General features: G+C 33.2%; 1 pseudogene; it reads right to left on the reverse strand.

Moving 5' to 3' along the window:
- Positions 1 to 4,311: 4,311 nt before the first annotated feature.
- Positions 4,312 to 5,103, reverse strand: LOC116423575 (annotated as a pseudogene).
- Between the last annotated feature and the right edge of the window lie 20,409 nt (positions 5,104 to 25,512).

A 25,512-nucleotide genomic window follows, 5' to 3' on the forward strand; every position in this document is an offset into this window, starting at 1 on the left:
TCATTAAAAACAAAACAACAACAACAACAATAAAAACAAACAAACAAAAAAAACTTTTAAATCTGAGTGAGTGGGAAGAAAAGTGAGAGTACTATAATTTTAATTAATGGACACCCACATTCTTATAGTCTGAGCCAAAAAAAAAAAAATCCCAATTACAATAAGAAAGGGTAAGCCATCTTATTTTCTCATTTAGAGTCACATTTCATTTTCTTCAGATAAGTTCACCAGAATTTGGAGGTTTTCCTACCTCTTTAAAGATATTCCCCCTCTTTTTATTTTTTATTTTGCAGCTTCTTCTTTGAATTCAGTTTCTTTCATGAGGCAAACTGATCCTAGTCTCTCTGTCAAGCCTGACCTTTCAATGACTTCCTATTACTCCTGCTGGGAGAGTTACTTTGTATCCAAATCCCCAATTTGCTTCCTCTCCCTTTACAGATGATGTCTTGAAAAATTCAGGAATACTCCCAACAACTCCTGTGTTGCCTGTTGCTTTCAATCTTTCCTGTGAATGATCATTCCTACTCCTACATTCTTTATTTTCTTGATAGTATCCAACACAGCATAAATATAAATTGGTGTGTATATGTGTTTGAATATTTATAAGACTCTCAAAGTACAGCCAATCTAACATACTCTTCATGTACATGTATCTATTTATACACATGTATATATGTGTGTGTGTATGTGTATGTGAATTGTGAGTATATATGTGTGTATGTATGTATGCATATATATTTGTATACAGTCAGTTTGTTTTGAAAATGTAAATTTGTTCCAATGTGATTGATTTATTAGGAAACATCTTGAGCATATTTCAAGTTTGTCTCTGCCAGATTTCTTCCATAAGAAATAGCAAGTGAATGCAAAAAATTGTACAATATCAAAATAGCTCACAATCTGTATCCTTTCCAATGTTGACAGGAGAACTTCAGGTCTTTCTGAAGGAAAGGTCCATATTTATCGTAGATCTGGTGTTGTAGGCAGAGAAGGGCTGATCTATACTCCCAGCCTCACCATGATACATACACATAAATACATACATATACATATACACACACACATACACACATACCCTGTTGGGCACCTACCCAATTTATTCCTATATACAAAGGAACAGAGGGATCCGTAACCAGAGGCCAAAGTCATTACCACTATTTACTATAATATTTATGTATTTCTTATCCATTTAACTTGCATAAAACTGTACTACTGTGGAGAGATTATTTTAATTTCCTCCTCAATTACTAATTGTCAAGCAATTATAACAGAAAAGATGTCTCTTGTTATAACAGGGAAAGACCAGTGATTCCAGACTAAGAAGCAGAAGCTCTGGGTTCAAATGCCAAGCCCCAAACTTGTTAGCCATATTGTTCTGGGGAAGTTATGCTTACCCTCTAACTGTCAGCTTCTTCTTTCTGAGTTGCTCACACTAACAGCTCCTATAATAGCTCTAATAGTTGCTGACATGTGCTCTTTAAGCTTTTTTGAACAATTCACTGGAATAATAGCCATTATTTTAGATAATTAAAAATGCAACCAAAGAGGTAGGATGTAAAAATCAACATTATAATGGCAATGAAATAATGAAAATTTAAAAAACCATATTAATAGCGTTTCATCCAGTCAAGAGTAGCCATTCTGAATCAGTCTTGTGTTGCTAGAAAGACACATTATTGTTGCCATCACTTATCCAGTTTCCTCTGCAAAATTCTCCTTCTGTGCTTCTTTATGGCATGAAAGTGATCCTAAGATCCTGAATGCTTTCTCAAACAATGTGCAGCAGCCATTGTAAAAAAAAATTTCAAGGCAGAGTGAGAAATTTGGGTTTTTTTCATTCAAAGACCAGCCTGGCTAAGTTTGTCAAGACCCCTTTCTACGTTCCTTGAAGGGTAATGAAGGTTTGGGCCACAGCATTTTTTATAAACCATCTTCCAAGTTATAGAATGGTTTTGTGATTTGTAATTGTGAATGAGACACTCACATAGTTAAAAGCCTGTCCCTGAAATATTGAGGAGTCTGATTGGAAATACATTGGAAAGCATTTCCTTCTCAAGTGATTTTATTTGTTCAGAAATTATCTATAATAGCAACGTGATAAAAATATAGAAGGAGTTACTTTTTAGCCCATATTTTACAAAAATTTTTGTGGGAGTTGTAGTAGATTTGTGTTCTACTTAGACCAGTATTAAAATACTCGAGAAAAGCAGGTTTAATGAATGGATATGGAAAATATCAAAAAGCTTTGGGGAATAAAAAATGAAATTTAATATGAGGTAGTTGTACTTCCAGAAGAGATGGTTGTTGTCATTATGGATCCTAAGAGAGAAAGACCTCATATGCAAGTCATTTCCCATCTCCCTTTATATGTTTCCATCTGGCCAGATGTGCATCCTCCTCCCAAATCGGGAGCCATTGTCAGGCAGGCTCTGGTGGAATGAATAACAACTCAGAGGAAGTGCAAAAGGAGGGCCTACAGAGGTATAGGGTGGGATCCTGGCTAGAAGGTGTCATTTATGGATATCTGAGTATCCTCATTCTTGGTCACCCTCCCCTTCCAGAATTAAACAGGCTCCTATGCTCCAGTGCCCATTGGAGCAATCAATGACAGCCAAACAGATGCTCTGTTTGCCCACATTTTTCCTGCACTGGGACTCCACCATGCTCTTCTCAGGTCAAGGTTAAAGAATGATTGAGATCAATGGGAACTGTGCCATGGGACAGACTTTTGTATTAGACCCCTGGTAGCTATCTAGATTTTATAGGATATCTAAGAGTCAAATTTCATGCAGAAGCATAGGAAAGAAATTAGAGAAAAGGAAAAAAAAAAGACGTATGTTAGAGCAAAAGTTCTATGGATTGAAAATATACTAAACAAAATTATTTCAGTGGCAGGTGGTTCAGAAATATAAAATGCAGATGAGGAGAGGTAGTATGGTATGGATAGTAGATAAAGAACTGGCCTAGGAAAGAGAAAAATCTCTTCTGTTTCAGATATAGTTTGTCTGTGTGACTCTCAGGAAGTCATTTAACCTCCAAATGCCTCCAGGCAATACAATGAGGCTGAATTACAAAGAAGGTGATAGTGTCTATTTGTAGATGAAGTTACTCATTAAGAGCTCCACACACCAATTAAATCAAAAGTCTATTTTTAAAAAAGGAAATGGATAGTTATAATGCTAACTCACCTTGGTATATTGCTTTGAAGTTCACAAAGTCTTTTCCTCTCAATAATTCCAAGGTAAGGATGGTTGTTAATCTTTACAGGAAATCTGATTTGCTGCCTGAATAAAGAGTCTTGGTAAAGAGAAATTATAGCAAGAAACAAATGAAGTATAAGCACTCTAAGGCCTGACTTTGACTCTTTTTAAGGGAAAAGGCATATCTCTTAGCATATGCATAGTAAAATGTATAGAATAAGTGCATATGGTCTTTTTGATCATATAATTGTATGTTAGAGCCTGGATTAAATCAGTTTGTGGAAATCTATTGTTAAATTGTTCTTGTAAGTATTTACACCAGTTGTTATAAATTAGGGCTTGATTTATTATTTTGTGCATTGTCTAGACTTAAGAAAGCAATGGGGGACATGCTAATAATGGAGATTAAACTTTAAACTGTACTATGTTTTTATTGTTATTTCTTTGTTTTTTCAGATAATCAGCTGTTAAACATTTGTCATCACAAATCTGTGATGTTATTGTAAAAGGTATAAAAAAATCTACAAGTGATTCAAAAATAGACCTTCTAAGTTCACAAAGCACATTATACACCGTATCTTATTTTAGCCTTATAATAGTCTATAGATAAATACCCATTTCACAAATTTTAACTAAGATTAAGAAAAGTTAAGTGATTTGCCCAAAGTTCCAGAATTAGTGAGTGACAAAGGCTAAATTTAAACCCAAGTCCTCTGACTGTCTTTTGAAGAAGGTTTTGAGGAGAAAAAAAGAAAGGAAGGAAGGAAAGGAGGAATAAATGAAGGAAGGAAGAAAGAACAAAGGAATGAAGGAAAAAAATAGGAAAGAGGAGGAAAGGATGGAAGAATGAAGGAAAGGAGAAATGAAGGAATGAAAGTTGGACACCAATTTGCATGAATATTTATTGAATGATTATTGACTGCATGAATAGTCAAGAATAAAGAAATTCAAGGCACTTTTTTCTATCCGTTATTTTCCTCCAGCCTTTAGTTTCCTCATTGGGAGAATGAGAGATGAGATGAAATGATCTATAAAGTCCCTTAAAACTCTATGAAAAGTAGAAGCCAAATAGGACAAAGACACAAAAGGGGAAGACACTGCTTAGACTAACTCAGACTCTCACTATGTAGCCCAAAATACTCTTTAAGGATCCTGCTGTTTGCTTTACCATTTTCTTGATAATATTTGCCAGGTGTTTCTAGGCAGCAAATAAGATCCACAATATTTTGAAAACATGGAAAGCTATATATGTGAGCTTTCCATTCAGCTCAAGGATGACTTTGCCCACAGCCATAGTAGCATTACTGGAAATAAATATAGTGTTTTAGATATTGCCACATCTATCACACCACAGTTTGCCAGGAGAGGCATCTGGGTATCAGTAATGACATGTACTGTAGTCATGAGTCCTTCCATAAAGCCAAAGCTGTCATGAACAACCTTAGAGAGAATGGTCAAACATTAGTACAGAAGGTATTACCTTAAAGAAATGTTCGTATTTCTCATGATTCACTTTCATCATGAACATAATGGAATCAGCAGAAGGATTAAAGATTATAACATACTTACTTCCATTCTTTGAGTGAGCATTGGCCTTTTCCATGGTTGTAAAGATACCAGTGAACTCTACTATGTACTTGGTTCCAACATCTCCCTATTAATGGACTCATATTCCTGGAAGATAGCACTGGTATTTTCCATTGATCACCTACTTTGAATTCTCAGACTTGACAATACCCTTGAACTTGCCACGGGTAGAATCATATTTAAACATATAAATCACATAGTTGTGGTTAATGAAGGGATCATGCATGGCCATAATGTTTATTCTGCCTGTGGAGAACAAAGCCCTGCTCTCCAAGCATACAACACAGTCAAATCTATTAACTTTGATCTTCACCATCTTTCTTAAGGGATGCAGCTATAGTCAGGTATCCTAGCACTGAGCTTGGGAAAAGAATGAGAATCATCCTTGCTCTTTCTAAAAGGAGATAGTTAGTAGTAGCCCTCAGTTAAAGATTTCAGCTGAACTAGAACATGGAGGTGGTCAAAGCTAAAGTGGTCCAGCAAAAAACAAAGACAAGAATTCCAGCAGAGAGACACATGCAACAAAAATGACATAAATGTCCAAGTGGGCTAAATCTATTAGTAGAAAGTCCTGCACATAATGTCAGACATGCTCAGAAGTAAAAAAGCATAAGGACATCATGAGAAATAAAAAGATTTTGGACCCCTGCATCATTGGATGTATAAGTTGTTTTGGACACATATATTAACTGAGAATATTCCACTTTACTAATGAACTCTAGAGATGTAATCATTCTTCCCATGGATATTCTGTATATTTGTGCGAGATTGGGTTGGACAAATGTTTTATCACTGCTCCTCTCCTACCCTTTTGGTAAATACTGTAGGCTGACTTTTGAGGGTAAATTCATTATTGAGGGCTCAAGAGTTATAGTTCTAAGTATGTAGAATCATAGAATACATGAACCTAGAAGAGTTATACCTTCAAGGAAACAATCTTCAGTTCAAGCTGGATAGTGTATGTAAGCTAGGAGGAGATGCTACAATAATAGTAATACCTAAAATGCGGATCCACTCTGAGACAATAATCTAAAAACAAAATCAAATTTCTTAAGACTCTATACTAGAGCTTTCATTCCCATATACATATCTTTACCATTCCTGTCAACCAAACTTCATGAACATTCAATTTTCAATTAATTAAATATCCTAAATCAAATTAGTAATTCTTTCCCTATAAGAGCTGATAAATCTCACCAGGTATCTCCGTACATATGGTGACCTCCAAAGTTACTCTACATTAGATAATACTTCTTCATATACTTCATTCCAGATTCTCTTTACTATCAGGATTAAAGGAAAATAAATTATGTCACATTCCAATGATTAAAATAGTTGAGATAAATGAAGTGTTTTATAATTTACTTTTCATAGATCATCTCATTTGATTCTCAAGAGTTTGGATAAGGAAACCAAGGTTGAGAAGTTAAGTGATTTGCCTAAATCATACAGCTAGTAAATGAATGAATTAGGTCTTCTCACTTGGGATACAAGATTCCTCCCTCAACACCATAGTGTATTTAACAATTTTATTCTGATATTAGAGGAGAAATATGAACAGTGAAATCTATCTGTTGTTCGACATTATCATTAAGAATGTGCTTAAAACCATGCCTCTACTTCAAAGAATCTCAGTAAAATTAAATTCAATTTTCACAATATTTACTGTATCTTCTTTAAGTTTTGAGTTTATACAAGTCATTATGGTAAATATGAGGGATACAAAACAAACAAACAAGTTAAACTAGTCTTAAGGAGTTTATTTTCTTATTTTCTTTTTTTATTAAAGCTTTTTTATTTTCAAAACATATGCATGGATAATTTTTCAACACTGACCCTTTCAAAACCTTTTGTTCCAATTTTACCTTTTTCCTCCCAACTCCCTCCCTAGATGGCAAGTAATCCAATCTATGTTAAACATGATAAAATACATATTAAATCTAATATATGCATACATATTTATACAATTATCTTTCTACACAAGAAAAATCAAATCAAAAAGGAAAAATGAGAAATAAAATAGAATGCAAGCAAACAATAACAAAAAAGATTCAAAATGCTATCTTATGATCCAGACTCAGTTCCCAAAGTCCTCTTTCTGGGTGCAGATGGCTTTCTTCATCACAAGACCATTGGAACTGGCCTGAATCATCTAATTGGTGAAAAGAGCTACTCCATCAGAATTGATCATCATATAATCTTGTTGTTGCAATATACAATGATCAAGGAGTTTATTTTCTAATATAGGTAGGAACTTACATTATGATTTTTAATATGGTTATGTGTGTGAGAGAGACAGAGAGAGAGATGGGGGAAGGAGAGAGGGAGGAGAGTAGTACAGTGTCAGGCACTATGCTAACTATAGGAGATAAACAATTTTAAAAATTAAGAAGACAGTTCCTGACTTCAAGAAGCTTACATACTAATAGGGGAAGAAGGAAAGGAAGAAGATTAGGAAAAGGAATATTCTTGGTCTCATAGCAAAAGATATCTAGGAAGTGTGGTTAGAGGCCTGAAATGGAGCAAGATGAGCCCAAAGTAAGACATTCAAAGCCCAGAGTAGTTCTAAAACATACAAAGGTAAAATTAGTATTGGGTAAATAATGAAAGAAAAAAGAAAATTAAAGAAATAAGAAGCTCTGGCAAAGATTTACAGAGAAAATGACACTTGAATTTGTGAGAAAAATGAGGTTTGGGGAAGGAAAGAAAAGATATAAATAAAAGTAATCTGAAAGATTATATTCTGAAGTACAACTATACATTAATACATGACAAGAAATTATTGAGTCTTTCAATACTCTCTAATATTTAAAGATTATTAACTTCATTAAATGTTTTTTTTTTAATTATAAATGAATCATTGTCATAAGTTTACAGCTGTAACATACCTTAAAGGTCAGATAGACCTGCCCCTCATTTTACAGATAAGGAAATGGAGGACTAGAAAGTTTAAGCAGCTAACCAATGTTTATTCAAACACTAAATGGCAGAGCCAAGAAACAAATTCAAGTTTCAAATACTAAATCTTGTGCTTTCTAACTTTGATCATTGCATGAGTCTGCCTCAGTCCAACTAAAACCTGTTGAAGACCCTAAATTAAAAATGCCATTTCATTCAGGGTCATCTTCAGTCATCTTAATCTATATCTGGCCACTGGATCCAGTGACTCTGAAGGGAAAAGTGAGGCAGGTGACCTTGTCCAGCCCTCCCTCACTTAAATCCAATTCATTTGCATGTTATGGTATCACCTCCTTGATGTCATGGTCCTCTTCGAGAATGAAGGACAAACAACAATGGCATCAGGATGAATTTTCAACAGACAGTTATATTTTGCATTCAAGAAGTTGTTTTTGTGCCTTTCCAATGTTCTCAATTTCTTCCTTTTGTCAACTGCTTTCTTTTTTCTAAAATTCTCAAGTATATTTTAAAATATTTTAAATATCTCACTTCATCAGTTTTCATAGTTTGGTAATGATGATTTCTTGTAGCAAATTGGTTTGACTTCCTTTGTTTTCATTTGTTGAAATATTTATTAAGATGTTAATATGAACACAGCTGTCATACTCTCCATTCCCCATCATAATTAAATTCAAAATTTTCAGCATAATGATTGAAATAACTTGTGATACTGCAATAGAAGAGAAGTGATTGAAGGTAGGAAAATTATTAATTTTATTTTTTAAAGAAATTCAGTGATTATTGAATGACCAAAATGACATTTTTTTAGAACACAAGTCAAATTATTGACTACGCTAGCAATATCTTATTGACTACTGAAACTGGGCAAAATGTCATATATTTGATATGATGTTTTAAGTTACCTAAAATGTTAAGTAGGCAGAAAATCCCAAAGTTGGTTTCAGGTATCTTTTTTTTAATTTTCAATTTCCCATAAAGAAAATGATTTACTGTAATTGGATTTGATTGACAAACAAAGAAAAACCAATGAGATATTTATTCACTCATTTGAAGTTTATTTAAATCAACAACAATCAGACTATAGTCACAATAAAAAATGTTAGTGCTGTGTTTGTATTGTGGTGAATGAATGGCAGAATTCCAGGATCTCAGAGTCCAGGATGCTATCCCTCTTTTCACTCTACTTACCATAAACTATGCTCTTTTGCTTAGATTATTTTAATTCCCTTCTTTAGTCTCTATCTCCAATCTCTTCCCTCTCTAACCATTCCTCTACACAACTGACAAAGTAATATTCCTAAAGTATAAGTCTAACAATGTCTCTACACTGCTCAAATTTAAATGGCTTATTTTCACCATTAGTTCACATAAAAGCTCCTTTCTTACTTTGGTCTTTTAATTTCTAGCTGTTTCAGAGTTCAACTCATGGACTTCTTGTTAGAGGTCTTTCTTGACTTCCTTTTCTATTCATATTCCTTTTTTGTGAAATAAACTCATATTTACTTTATGACTATTTTTCATGCACCATGTATATATACATATATATCAAATTATATTATACATGTATATGTGTATATATATGCATTATGTGTATTTTAAATATTACAAATAAAAATAAATATATAAAATGCTATCTTCTTAGATAGAATTGTTGCCCTCTTCTTGAGAGTAAGAATTATTTCATAATTGTCTTTGTATCTCCAAGGTCTAGTAAATATTCAAATACTCAAATGGTGTTCTAATAAGTGCATCTGACAGTCTTTCTATGTCTATGACAGTTCGTTCTGTATGACTTTAAATTCATTTCATAAATTTGCCACAGGATAGATATGCAACCCACCTAGGTCTTTCTTTCTTTCTTCTGGCATCATAAGAAAACAGTGAAGCACTCAGGTTATATCCATTTATCACTCCTTATCCTTGCTGTATAACTCAGGTATCTTATTTTTCTATCATGTTTTTCTCTAATAAATTAACCAACAAGAAATCTGGCACTTGCCATGTGCCAAAAATGACAGATTTAATTTCTATCCATCAAAGTTCCTCATTTGTTATATGAGACAGCATTTTCAAACCCACCACATTTCTCTCAGTTGTCCTCTATATAATCATTTCCAATTCTTCAAAGCCGGCCATGATAAAACAGACCTTAGTTTCTGAGAAAAAAAATTGGGGTCATTAAAGTTTTGTGATTTCCTAAATACAACACGCACCATTTTCCTCCACTTGTTGAATTCTCAGCCCAAATTGTTGCCCATTTGCTTTATTTATTCCAGATATGTATGCTACTTATAGGGAAGCTACATATGTTGTCCATAGAACTTCGCGTCACAATATAGGCAGTGGACACTATCTACTTGTTTTCTTCATTTCAGATGGTGAGATAAAACTCTTTAGAATGCCTGAGAGTGGGGCTGCTAGATGGCACAGTGGATAGAGCACCAGCCTTGAAGTCAGAAGGACCTGAGTTCAAGTCTGACCTCAGACATTTAATACTTCCAGCTGTGTGACCCTGGGCAAGTCACTTAACCTCAATTCCCTCAGGGGGGAAAAAAAAGCTATGGGTGGATTCATGCAACCCTGTCTTGTTCCAGGTCTTTATATAATGACTATGATTTTATGTCCCAGGATCATCTTCATGACCTCATCATTCTCAAATTATCCTTCAACTCAAACTCTATGCTGAATCTCTTCTACCATAGTGATCACCATATTGGTGATCGATTAATTAATAAACATTTATAAAGGACCTACTATGTGCTAATCACTGGGGATATAAAAAGGCAAAAGATAGTCCCTACTTCAAGCAACTTTATAATCTAAACTTAAAATTTTTCAATATTATTCTTTCCACTGATGGAAGAGGAAGGAAATATATTTTCTTTTCTAACAGTCCCCGATGATTGTGATCAGATGATCATTGAATAAAGTTCTTTCATTAATTGTTATCTTTTTAGGAAGCTTAATTTTATTTATTTTTTTATTTACAAAACATATGCATGGATAATTTTTCAACACTGACTCTTGCAAAATCTTCTGTTCCAACTTTTCTCCTCCTTCCCCCTACACCCTCCCCTAGATGTTAGGGTAATCCAATACATGTTAAATATGTTAAAGTATATATTAATCCAATATATGTATACATATTTATGCAGTAATCTTGTTGCACAAGAAAAATCGGATCTAGAAAGAAAAAAAAAACCTGAGAAGGAAAACAAAAATGCAAACAAACAATAACAGAAAGAGTGAAAATGCTATTTTTGGTCCATGCTTATTTCCCATGGTTCTCTCTCTGGGTGTAGCTGATTCTCTTTATTACTGAAAAATTGGAACTGGTGTGAATCATTTCATTATTGAAGAGAGCCACATATGTCAGGGCTGATCATCTTATAATCTTGTTGCTGCTGTGTATAATGATCTCCTAGTTCTGCTCACTTAACTTAGCATCAGTTCATGTAATCTCTCCAAGCCTCTCTGAAATCATCATGCTGGTCATTTCTTACAGAAAAATAATATCCCATAACATTCATATACCATAATTTATTCAGCCATTCTCCAATTGAGGGGCATCCATTCAGTTTTCAGTTTCTAATCACTACTAAAAGGGCTGCCACAAACATTTTTGCACATATGGATCCCTTTCCCTTCTTTAAGATCTCTTTGGGATATAAGTAACACTGTTGGATCAAAGAGTATGCACAGTTTGATAACTTTTTGAGCATAGTTCCAAGTTACTCTCCAAAATGGTTGGATTTGTTTACAATTCCACCAACAATGTATCAGTATCCCAGTTTTTCCACATCCCCTCCAACATTCATCATTATCTTTTCATATCATCAGCCAATCTGAATGTAGTGGTATCTCAGAGTTGTCTTAATTTGCATTTCTCTAATCAATAATGATATGGAGCACCTTTTCATATGACTAGAAATAGTTTCAGTTTCTTCATCTAAAAATTATCTGTTCATATCCTTTGACCATTTATTGATTGGAGAATGCCTTGATTTCTTATAAATTTGAGTCAATTATATATTTTAGAAATGAGGCCTTTATCAGAACCTTTGAATATAAAAATGTTTTCCCAGTTTATTGAGGAAGTTTGATTATAACGTATGAATTAAAGATGTGAAAAGCCAACCTTTTGTTCCAGTTTTCCTTTTTCAATATTTTTTCTTTTTTTTTCTATAGTTAAAAAATCACAACTACAATTCAGCCATTGTGCCTAACACATAGTAGACATTAAATAAATCCTTATTGATTGATTGTTTGGACTCAGAAACCATCTAGTTCATCTGGTAGTCATACCTGGACAAGAATTCCCTCTATAACATCTCCCAGAAATATTGACACCCCCACCTTTGCCTGAAAATTTCATATAAAGTCTATGTCCTTTTTTTGGGAGGGAGGGGAATTGCAAGTAAAGTAAGTAAGCTTTTTCTTAAATTCCTCATTCTGCAACATGCCTTGGTGCTTTTGTCCATTGTCATGCATTTTCTATCATCCCATTTTTGCCTCTAAAAATACTTCAGTTCCTTCAATGATAAGCTCAGATTTCACCTCTAATTTCCCAGTTAGTGTTTTCTGCCTCTTCAAATTGTCTTATATTTAATAATCTAGGTGTATATTCTTTCTCCTTAGTAAGAGATAGGGAAGAGACTATTCATTTTATTTTGTATGCCCAAGATTTAGCATACTACCTTGCACTTATGAATTTTTAAATAAATTTTATTTTGTTGAATTAAATTATATGCATTATGTAAATAACAAAACAGCACTAGTATCCATATAGCATTTTAAAGTTTGTAAAGTGTTTTAATCATTTTTTTTCTCACAACAATTCTGAAAGGTACGTTCTATTCTTATTGTTATTTTACAATTATGAAAACTTAGACAAACATCTTCCTGATACACAGAAAGCATTTAATAAATGCTGGTTGACTGATGTTGTGTCTTGCCCAAAATCACATAATTAATAAGTGTCTAAGGCTGGATTTGAACTTAGACCTTCTTGACTCAAGATTCAGAAGTCTAACCACTGTACCATCTTGTTGCCTCCTTTTTGATATAGTACTCTTCTAAAGAAATACTCCTTGTCATTACTATGACTTTTTATCTTTATGTCTTATACATCTTCACAGCTCCCCTACTGCCTAAGAACTATAGTGAGTGCTTAAAAAAACAATTCCTCACTAAGTCCATTAGTCAATTTGCACCAATTTAACGCATTGTTTCAGTCAAGTAAATTTGTCTCTGGGCCTCAGTTTTCTCATCTATAAAAAGAGAGGATTGGATTAAAATACCTCTAATCTACCTCCTAATTGTATGATATTTTGATCATAATTTTTAAAAATTGCATTTCTGCTTAAACTTATTACTCCTGAAGAAGAGGTATTTTCCCATGTTCAGAAAATTTTAACCTACATAGTACAAAGCTTGAATTATTTAAGAGTTATTGTCTCAATGTATATACACTTAAACCTGAATAATAAGAACATTTAACATTTAAGATGCCATAAAACATTCATAAGTTCATTAAATGGCATGCTTCTGTAAAGGTGGTCCTGTTATTTCAGTGATATTTCAACATGTGATATTATGTTCTGTAATTATACAAAATATTTCCCTCAATAATATAGCCTTCCTCTCTGCTCCCCAGGGGAATTAAAGATTTTGAATGGCAATCAAAGTACTAGGTGAGGGGAAATTACTACTAGGAAAAGTAAATAAAACTTATACAGTGATACCTCAATTTATTCAATCCAAAGAGCATTTGGAAGTCTACCTACAGATATAATGCATTCTGTTAGATTCTGGATCTATAAAGGCAAAAATGAGATAATATTTTGCTTTAGAGGAAATTATATTCTTATGAATTTTCCTTACTCTGATGCATATTTTAAAACATCTACACCTTCTCATCTTAAGTGATTTTTGTCCTAACCATTATGTAATAACAGACTCTCATAGACCACTTGACAAGTCCATATATGACCAAATGTCCCCATTACAATATACTTAACAAATGAATGATCATAAATTCTCCATAGGTTGTGCTCCCAAGATTCTAGGAGCCTTTTTCTAGTCTCATGACTTAAATGAATCTCCGTGAATAGGCAGGTTATTTTCAGGCTTTACTCTATCAATAGCTCAATCATTGTTGCTTTTTAGCCAACTTACCTTCTTTAGTCCTGAAAAGTTGCATTGCAACCTACAACATTCTTGAATATAGTGCAAAATAGAATAAAATGTAATTGAAAAATATTTAATAAAATAAATGAAAATACAAAAAAAAAACATGGATAATATTAATATTTTGTTTCTAAGTCAACATGTGACCTACAGAGATTCTTATAATAGGTTACTGGCCCTGTATCTGAGTTTTACAACATTACTGAAAAGGATTGGATTGATTTAGTAGGGAAACTCTCTAAAAATCATTCAGGAATGAGTCTGCTGGTCATGACTGAAACATCAATTTAAAGCTACATGTGTCCTTATGTGACCAATAAGATAAGGAGTTTTCGTTTCTTCCAATATCTACAAACCAAAAACCTCAGTCACAAAAAATATGCTGGAGTTATAGAATAACTCCAACTCAATCCATGAGACAAAATTACAAAATGATTCATTAAAATAAGGAGCAACTTTAAAAATTGGAGAGATATTGAGTTGTTATGCAAAGAACATAGAAATATAATGAGTTATATTACCTTTTTAATAATAAATACCTAACAATAATTTATATGTATGTGTATCTCATTTATTGTGTCAGGCACTGTGCTAAGTGTTTTACAATTATTATCTCATTTGAGCCTCACAACAACCTGGGAGGTAGGTAACAACATTATCCCCATTTTATAGATAAAGGAATTGAGGAAGACAAAGACTATGTGGTTCACATAAACTGGAAGGTGTTTGAGGCCAGATCTGAATTGAAATCTTCCTGACTCCAAGTCTAGCACTTTACTTACTACTACCTAGCTGCCTCTTATCCTAAATTGATCAAACTTTGAAGGAAATAATTTATAAAGCCAGACAGAATGATAACAATGCTCATTTGGAGGGAAAAAAATGAGTTAGAATCTCAGTGGAATTAATGAAAAAAGTAAAAATCATAATGAATGAAAAATTATGGTTTCAAATTATAAAAATAAAATAACCATTGTAATTATTTGGTACTTACTTGCTAAAAATTATAAAGTATGTTGATCAAACAGATTCGATGCAAAAAGTACCATAAATAATTAAACTTTAATTAAACATAAACTTTAAAATGTGGTGCTTAATAAACCTCAAAACATACTTACTTAGGAATGAGATGATTTATTTGATAAGAACTGGGAAATTTTGAAAATAGTTTAGCAGAAATTATGTTTAAATCGATTGTGTCAAAGTGAACTAGAAATAGATCCATATGTGTCACAGATGGACTTAGAAAACCAAAAATTAACATTACTTTATATCATGTTTTTTATTTATCTTGTTAAACATATTTGATAAATATGTTCATCTGAATCAACCTCATTGAGAATCTTTGGCAGCTGTATGTAGTCTATGGACTGCCAATTTGACACCTCTAGTTAGACTAATATTTTATACCACACACAATTATTAACTAAAAATCTATACATAACTACAATATTCAAAATCACAAAAAAGAAGAGGTACCAGATTAATTTTACTTTTTACAACTACAAGGGGAAGAATTCTTATTTAAACAAGGAAGAGGAAATGAATCATTTAATTGAATTAAATTGGGGGAAAATACATTAAATTAAATGAGTAAGATAAAAATGGAAGAGAATTGGAGGAACATTTTGTATCAAATATATCTAATAAAGACACAATATCCAAAATGTACAAAAAGCTAGGACAGTTATGTTATACCAACAGTCATTTCCTCAACTGATAGTCAACAGAAATGAACAAATAGCTCTCAGAAAGAAAACACTTAACAACTATATAAAAGATTTTTCTCCAAATTACTAGTATTAAGAGCAATATAAATCATAGCAACTCTGAAATCTCACCTTCATAACCAGAAAATTGTTTTAAAAAATAAACCAAAAATGGGAATGGGCAGTGTAAAAAAGACAGGTTCACTAATTCAGTGTTGGGTTGAACTATGATTTAAACCAATTGTACTGAAAGGCAACTTAAAAGTATATTAAGAAAATTACTATGTTGCCTATTCACTTTAGAGATCTCATTTTTAAGTATGGACCCCTTAAAGATCTATGATTAAAAAGTTAGGATTCCATATTCACCAAAATATGTAAAATACTTTTCTTTGTGATTGGAATGATTTGGAAACAATGTAGATGTCTATCAATTAGGGAGTGTTAAAACAATTTCTGTAACATGAATGTCATGGAATATTATTGTATTTTTAAAAAGTAAAAAATATGAGAAATAAATAAAAGCATGGGGAGATATATGAACTAGTACAAATAGAAATAAACAGAGCCAGCAATATAAATGGAAAGAAGTTAAAAATGATATCAAAAGCTGTTAAATTATAGTGACCAAACTTGACTCCAAAAAAGATAGCACTGGATGCTTTCCTCCTTTTACAAACACTAGTGATTGTGGGTCTGGATCATTAAACTTAATACTACAACTGTTTAATATGTTGTTCAGTTTCCCCTTTCTGAATTACTTTTTGTAATGTAAAGAATGACTATTTGGAAGGTGGACAGGGAGTGGGTTATTAGAAAATAAAAGAAAATTATTTTTAATCCCATAAAAATTATAATTGTTGGGAGTCAATTGTTTCACACACACACACACACACACAAGAAATAGCCAATCACCAAGCATTAAACACTTACTATATACAAGATTCTGTGCTCAGTGCTAGGGATACGAAAAAAAGTATGAAATAAGCTTAATCTTTAAGGGGCTTAACATTTTTATTGGAAAAGACAACAGGTGACGATATGTGTATATGAAACATTTGGAATATAATTAAGTAGTCCAGTGGAAAGAGTACCAGGCTTGGAGTCAGGAAGACCTGAATTTAAAGCTAGCCTCAGACACTTTCTAACTGTGTACCGCTACTGTCACAAAACCCTATTTGCCTGTTTCCTTATCTCTAAAATAAATTGGAAAAAGAAATGGCAAACCACTCCAGTATCTCTGCCCCTAAAATCCCAAATGGGGTGCCAAAGAGCTAAACAGGACTGAAATGACTGAATTACCACAAAAATCAATCAACTCATGACATCAAGATAGTCTTCCTATAAAGAGTAACATTTGAACAGAGTTTGGAAGGAAACAAGGGATTCTAAGAAGTAAAGATAAGGGAGGAATGCTTTCCAGATATGTAGAAAAGTCAGTACAAAGGCAAAAAGGAGGAAGGCAGTGTGAGGTCCACTGTAATTTGACCTTAATATAGTGATGTTGTTTTGGTCCTCGAGAATGAAGTACAATAACCAGTCAACCAACACATGTAGTCATAGAAAAGATATTTCCAACATTAGGCATGTCATGAAAGGAAACAAACTAAAACAAAAAAGAAGAAAAATAAGTTTTTTTAAAGTATACTTCCATTTGCATTTAGACTCCACCAGTTCTTTATGGAAGTATAACAGTACCAAATTTTTTAAATCTTACTAAATTACCTTGAAAATTAATGGTATATTAATCAAATTCTCATTTCATGGAGCCAAATAAAACAATAAATGACATTTAAAGGAGAAAAGGAGTCTAGAAACTCATGAGAAATAATGGGAAACTAAAGGATTTAAAGAGGAAAGTCACTTTCAGACCTAAGAGTAAATTACTAAGTAGTAATCATTGAAACTATTTCTTATTGGTTAAAAAAAATGAAAAGTATATCTGTGTCATGGAAAAGATAAGGAAGAATCAAAAACAGGGGAACTCAATAATTTAGTGTTTGATAAAGTTGACAATATAACCTACTCAGAAGAACGTCTCATTTCACAAATTCTAGGAAAACTTGAAAGTAATTCAGAGGAAAAATAGGTTTAAACTATGTTCCATAATAATTTCCAAATGGATACTTAAGTATAACAAGTCATATGACTTATTATTTAACAGAGGAAAATGAATGAGATATTTTTACTATTGATTGCTATGGGGACAATTCTTAGCCATAAGGGATCATGAAAAATAAAAGAGATTATGTCAATTATGTGAAATTGAAATGGTTTAGCAAGAATAAAATCAATAAAGATAGGATAAAAAGGGAAAACTTTAACTGAAAAAATCATATCAACTATTTCTTACAAAAGTCTCATTTATAAAATAAATATGACCAACAACCATTCATTCACCAAAGGATTTGTGTTCAAAAAATAGAAACATTGAGCACTTAAAAGAATTATAAACTATTAATGACCATATAGAATTTTTTCCCAAATCACTAATACTAAGAAAACCTTAAATTAAAATGAATTTCAGTTTCATTTTATATTTATCAAATTGACAAAGATGAGAAAAATGGAAATATCAGTTGCTGGAGAAATTAGGGAAATTCAAGTCCCTTAATAAGCTCCTGGCAGAGATGGGAATTGTTACATTAGAATTATGCTAAATACTATATTCTTTGACCCAGAGAGCCAATTGTTGGGAATATATCTTCAAATACTGTCAATGACAGACTGATCTCACAGCCAATTAGGTGATATCAATCATGTCACCTTAACTCTCCCTTAAACTAAGTGCTAAAATGTCCAAATAATCTCCATCATTGGATTGGATTAATATCTTAAAAGTCTGTGAAATTAGGACGATATTACACAAGACTCCTAATAGGACAGACCAAGGAACAGGGTCATAACATGGGAATTATTTATAAATTATCAAACAAGCTTAGATGATTATAATAATAATGATTTCTAACATATACATACCATTTAATATATAGGCTCTGTACCAAACTCTTTACAATTGCCATTTCATTTGATCCTTATAACAACCCTGTAAGGTAGATACTATCATATCCCTATGTAACAATTAAAAAAACTAAGGCAACTAAAAGTTGAGTGATTTACCCAGCAAGTAAATGTCAGAGATTGGATTTGAACTCAGACTTCTATTACAAAACCTCTGATCTATATACCATGGCTCCACTTCACTGCCCCGGGAGGTATGGAGTTTATTAAAAGTTTGGAGGAAGTATGACATTCCAGTAAAAATCTCTGAAGAGAAACCACAGGGTTATGAAGGAGGGGAACTGGAAGGAGATACACCTTATGCCTTGATCTAAGTTTGTTTCATTACTTTTCATTAACTAGAAGGTGGATTGTAAAAACTCAAATGGCCATGAAAATATAGTATTTCCCATTTTCCCATCAGTATCCTACTGGCACTGCTAGCTCAGCAGTTGATAGAGTATGTTCTCAGATTTAAGGAAAAATGAAGTATAAATTCATCATTGATCCCCAAGAAGCCAAATAAAGCACCTATGTCATATCTTGTGAGAATGTGGTGAGAGTCCCAAGAATAGGACAGAAGGTCTTCTAGCAAGCATGAACAGTGAACCATCCCTTTACACATTTGCTGAGAAATTAAGCCCACTTTCTCCTGTAGTCTGTGGTTCCTGAGCCACAGACACCTTTACTGTATCATTTTAGTAAATATCTTTTTTATAAGTTACTTGAGTCTGTCTGACTAAAATGATTCTCAAATTATAACCTTGAGAGAAAGCAAAAATGGAAGCTTGGGATACTGATACTGGCAAAAGCTATTCAGAACCACCACCCCCCCCCCCCCAGGAATACCCATAACACAAAGAATTGGAAATATCGCTGTGCTCTTGGAGTCTGATCTCATCAGTGTACATCAGACAAGGTCAGATAAGATAAGGATGTCTCAGAGCTAAAAGGTGTATATATATATATATATATATATATATATATATATATATATATGTATGTATATATACACATACATATATATATATATATATATATACGTATATGTATGTGTATATATACATACATACATATATATATATATACACATACACACACACACACACACACACACAGAGATGCCAACTTAAACATTTTATCACTTTTTATTTTAGTTAAAACCTAAAATCAAAATAGACATTCATCAATTGGTAAAAGGAGGGGATGCATGATATAAAAAAATATGAACAGTTCAGAGAAGCACTGGAAGATGTGAATTAATATAGCTTTAAGTAAGAACTACAAACAATACATATAATGGATTCAACAATGTGAATGAAAACAACAATAAAAATGAAACTGAATAATATGAAATTACAGTGATCAAGACCAACCCCAGAGAAGAATTGAGAAAATTGACCTCTTTCTCTTCTGTGCAGAAGGTGCAGACTATGAATTTGGAACATTGTAATACTTTGGCAAGCATAAATGATAAATATTTTTCTTTTTCGTTTTTTAAATTTTTGTTATATGACTTATTAGTTGGGAATGGAAGAAGCACATATTCTGAAACAAATAAAATAAACGCAGAAGACATCAATTCAAAATAATTATTATTGACATTTATGAATAGTCTGCTTTTTTAACCAACAACTCAGAAACAGAAAGTCCTTTGAATGTGTTAGCTTCCATTTTGAGTAATTTGGTTAATGTTAAAAGACCTAGATTACATTATGAAGAATACAAGGATTAATTTCACCCCAGAAGAAATTTAAGGAGAAGAGAAGAATTTGAAATTAATACTGCTTCCAATTGACAGATGCTCTAAATTTAATGCTTGAACTTAGAAATCGAACATTATTGTGCATTTTTTCAAGATGTTACTAAGGTTAATATTATTAAATCATCCACTTTAGTACTGTTCTTTTGACTCAATTTTGGGTCTTAACACATTTCTCATTATTTATATATGAATGCAAAATATAACATGGCAAAAAGAAAGATGCCAAATTAATTAATCAGACATCTATTAGCTGTATAATACTGAACAAATCATTTAATCTTTGTTTGCCTCAATTTTTTCAACTGTAAAGTGGAAACAATAGTAGTAGTAATGTTGCAGAGTTGTTGTGAGGATCAAATGTGATAGTATTTATCAAAGGTATGGCACATAATAAATATTATACTCCCTTCTTTATTCTCTTCCCTACTTGAGGCTGCTCATTCCATTTGGGTCAGTTTGAAATACCATAAAAACTCTAAATCTTGTCCTAGAATTAAGACAGACATCAGAATCTATTTAACAGAATGTGGGTAAATAAGAGTCACATGGGCAAATCAGACTTTGAGGAAAAAATGACATTAGTAGTGAAGAGGAGAATTAATTTGAATAAACAGAGTTGAGGTAAGGAAAGAAATCCAGAGACTATGGCAATAATCCAGGCAAGAGATAATGAGGACCTAAAATAAAGTGGTGATTTGGGATTAAAGAGAGTAGAACATATAAAAAAAAGATATCATGAAGATAGAAATAAGATTTAGTGAAAGATTTAGAGTAAATGAGAGTAAGGTGTCAAGAATGACCCCAAGTCGCCTAAATGACTGGAAGGGTTATGATTTTCTTGATACTTGTTGTTTGTCCTTTTTTCTTGGAAAACCATCACATCAAGAGGTGATGCCATGATATGCAAATGAGTTAGATTTAAGTAAGTGTGGGCTGTGCAAAATTAATTTCTCCTCCAGAATCATTTGGGTCCAGTAGCAAGATGTGGATCCAAAACAACTGGAGTTGGCCCTGGATGCAATGGGAGATTGATCTTGATAGTAATAAGAAACTTTTGGAAGAGGGGAGGATTTAGGGAGAAAGTTAATTGAATTCTGATTTATAAATCTTGAGTTTGAAATGCCAATGGGAACATCTAGCTTGAGATGTCCAAAAGGAAATTGATGATACAAGAGATTAGGGATGGACATATAGATTTCGGAATCACCTGCAGAGACGATAATTGAATCCCTAGGAGATGATGACATCACCAATAGAAATAATGCATTTTGTGAAAAAAAGAGAAATCTCAAGATAACCTTAATAAAAACATTCACAGTGAGATTTCAGGAAATGAAGAAAGAAGCAGCAAAGGTTCATTCAGAAAGGAGTGAGCATCCAGGTAAGAAGGGAACCACGAGAGAGCAGCAGCATGAAAACTCAGAGAGACTATATAAGGGGGAAAAACATGATTGACAGTGTCAAATGCTACCAAAAATTCAAGAAAGATGAAGAGTGAGCTTTCCTTTATTTCTAGAAGGAAAATAAGTTTGGGACTACCACAGAGTACTTCTTAGCCATAGTCATTCACATGACTTCCTCTTTTCTATAGGCTTCTCAACAACCTCCCAACCACTCATGAATCACAGGTGTTCACAATAATTCATGCATTCTGCAAATGCAGATTTAGGGGATTGCTGAAGAATCAATGCTCTTCCTATCAGACTACTATTGTTCAAATAATTCACTATAATAGCATGACATAGCAATGTCAAGATCTCTTGATTCCCCAAGGAGTTTTAATTCTCCTCCTGCATTGGGGAAGGCATTTAGGCTACCTTCTTGGTTTTCCAATAAATGCAAAATGTGGAGGATTCCTTTTCTCTCCCTAAAATATTTGATCTATAAACACTTGAATTTGAGATTTCCATGAGACAACTATAACACAGACAATGCCCTGAAAATCTTTTACAGATATAAAATCAACTTTTCTTACCATGTTACCTTTAAAAAACAAATCAAAATCCTGCCCTCCTTACCCCAAGCAAGAACTTAGAGGTCAGAAACATGTTCAATAAACTATCCTCTTGGAAAGTGGATGAATACTTAGGATCTCCATGTGCTTGAGTGAATACTATTTGTGTCCCAGTTGCTACCATATCCTGGCCTTAGGAAGTCCACTATCAAGATCTACTTGTGTATTTGTAATTTTATCATTGAAAGTGGATCCATTGGTGATTCAGATCTCAACCCCTCAATGACAGAACAGACCTAATTTCCCTACACAAGAAGTCTGTCCAACATGCTGGCAGGAAAAGGTACTAGACACTGAAGTCTTGTCTTGAGCTAAACTGCCAAGCATTCAAACCACTGAAGAGAGCACAACTCCAATAGGCTGGCCACATTATTCAAATGCCAGATGTTTATCTAAAAAAAAAAAATTAGAGAGAGCACACAAAAGGCAAATGCTCACACAAAGATAAGAAGCAGGAATACTCCCAAGGTCCCTCTGAAAAATTTTGGAATTGATTGTGAAACATAGGAGACACTGGCACAAGATCACCCATCATGGAATGTACACATTGGAGACGGTGCTTGCTGTACTCTGTGAGCCCAACAGTATTTCAGTCACTCAGAAGAAACAGGAGATGTTTAAATTTAGAGACACTCCACTCCAAACATTAATATGAAGTATATGTGTCTGATCTACAAAAAAAATTTGAGCTCATATTGGTCTGATCAACCACAGTTGGACACACTGTATCTTGACCCCAACATAATGATGTCATTGGTCCTCTTTAAGAATGAAGGACAAGAATCAATATATGGGCAAAGCACTGAACATCTCAACACCCCAAAGAAATTCCTCCAAACAGACAATTATATATATAATGATTTGGGCAAGTCACTGAACATCTCAGCACCCCCAAGAAATTCCTCCAGACTGTCTATTATAGAACAGGAGCCAATTTGCTCTGGCAGAAGCAGTTCCCCACCAGAATTTCCCTATACCAAAAAAAGCCATAGCTCTGATCTAAAAATAGTCTGCAGTGTTCTGTCACTGACGCAAATAGCACAATCTTATGCACAAAGAAGAAATTCTGAAGATATCAGGGAATTTCCATTTTACTGGGGAGTATAACAAGAGCAATGAAAATAATAACATCATCATTACAAGAAGTATTTACACAGTTCTTCAAGGTTTGCAAAGTATTTTTGTATAGTATTTGATTTGATTCTCCTAATTACCCTATAAAATAGAAACTATTATTCCCATTTCACAGATGAGGAGACTGAGACTGATAGAGATTAAGTGACTTATCCAGAATCTCATAATTGAATGTCAGAGGTATGATTGGAAGTCCCAGTCTTTCTGATTTCAACCCTATCCATCATGTGTCAGCTAGTTGCCTGCTAAAATCTGTACATAGAGAAGTGATTCAAGGAAAAATTACAAACAAAGAGATAGAGGACAGATCAAGAAAAGCTTCATATTGGAGGTGCCATATACACTGATATCTAAAGGAAACTCAGGATTCTCAGAAGCCAGATAAGCAAGGTGGGCATTACAGGTATGGCAGGCAACCTATGTAAAGGCATGGTGATGGGAGATGGGAGATTGGTTTAAATGAGAGCAAGGAGCCAGAACATAAAGGGTGTCAAGAAAAGTATAGTGAGCTAATTCTGGAAAGGTAAGTGGGAGTCAAACTGCAGAGGACTGTGAATGCCAGCAGGATGAGCTGGCAATTCATCATAGAAGCAAAATAAAGCCACTAAAGATTTCTGCGTGGGAAGAATGATGTGGTCAGAGAGCTATGTGGACATTTGCTCTTCCCTCTATGCTTTGTAGATCAGAAGTGCCACTCTTTCAAATGGAAATTATATTAGAAAAAGGCATACATGCATATATATATATATATATATATATATATGTATGTGTGTGTGTATGTGTGCATATATGTGTGTGTACATACATATGTATAAATGTGTATATAAACCCATATATAGACATACATATATTCATATAAATGTAACACATAAATATACTTTTTAAATAAAGAATTATTTGAGTCCGAATCCTCATTGAATACCTAAGAAAGTAAACCACAGGGATTTTTGCAATCCTGCCAAATATTCCAGCAACACAGAACTCTGACCTCATTTTGTAGTTTTGTCACATTTGTTACCTGTTACCTGCATGCTATATATATATATATATATATATATATATATATATATATATATAGTCCTATATGGTATCACTGGCTTCCCTACCATCCTCTACAGGGTTGACAAGGGCCACCAAACTCATTCATTCAATCCAAGTCCCTTCTAAGTACCCTTTGGTGTTCCAGTATAATGATTGGGAAGTATTACTTCAGTAAAAACATTTCTATTTCTTCCCCACACGTCCTAAAAACCACAGACCTAATTTCCATTAACAGAAAGAGAAAGCATTTTCTCTGAACATTTTGGCACCCACCATTTCTTATCCATTTGATGAATTCAATCACAGCAATATGGAAAATGATTTGAATATGTTATGTGCATCCTGAATAGATGGTACTGTTTCTGGGAATGTTTCATCCTGTCTTATTATCCAAAACAATTCCAATTCCTCCTCTAACTAGGTGTGCAAATAGTTTGAGGGGGGAGAAGAGTAGAGATTTAGAATGTCAGCAAAAATCTGAGAACTACAGTTGTCTTGAGTGTGACTTGTAATAATTTTAAAATCCTTTAAAAATCATAGTAACCATGCCTTTCCACAAAGTATCAAATAATCAACCAACCAATAAGTATTTATTATGTACCTATTACTTATCATATAAGGTGCTAAGTACTGGGGATATAGAGGCAAAAAATGAAATAGTCCCTCCTCCTAAGAACTTTCCATATATGTTTGAATAGCCATATATGCATGGGCATATATTTAGAGCCATATTTGCATGTTTCAACATATTTATATATTTGTGTATGTTTTATAGGCTTATTTATAAACAATGGGGATATGGCTTGGGATAGCAACTGGACTTGTGATTTCACTGATATAAGGAATTCCCAGATGAGGAAATTCCCTCTGCCAATGCAGGTTGGCACATTCTCTACAATTTAAAATCTTAAGAGTTTTGCCTAGGGAACTAAGAGGTTAGGTGACTTACCCAGA

Source organism: Sarcophilus harrisii, chromosome 4, assembly GCF_902635505.1.
Source record: "Sarcophilus harrisii chromosome 4, mSarHar1.11, whole genome shotgun sequence".
NCBI lineage: Eukaryota > Metazoa > Chordata > Mammalia > Dasyuromorphia > Dasyuridae > Sarcophilus > Sarcophilus harrisii.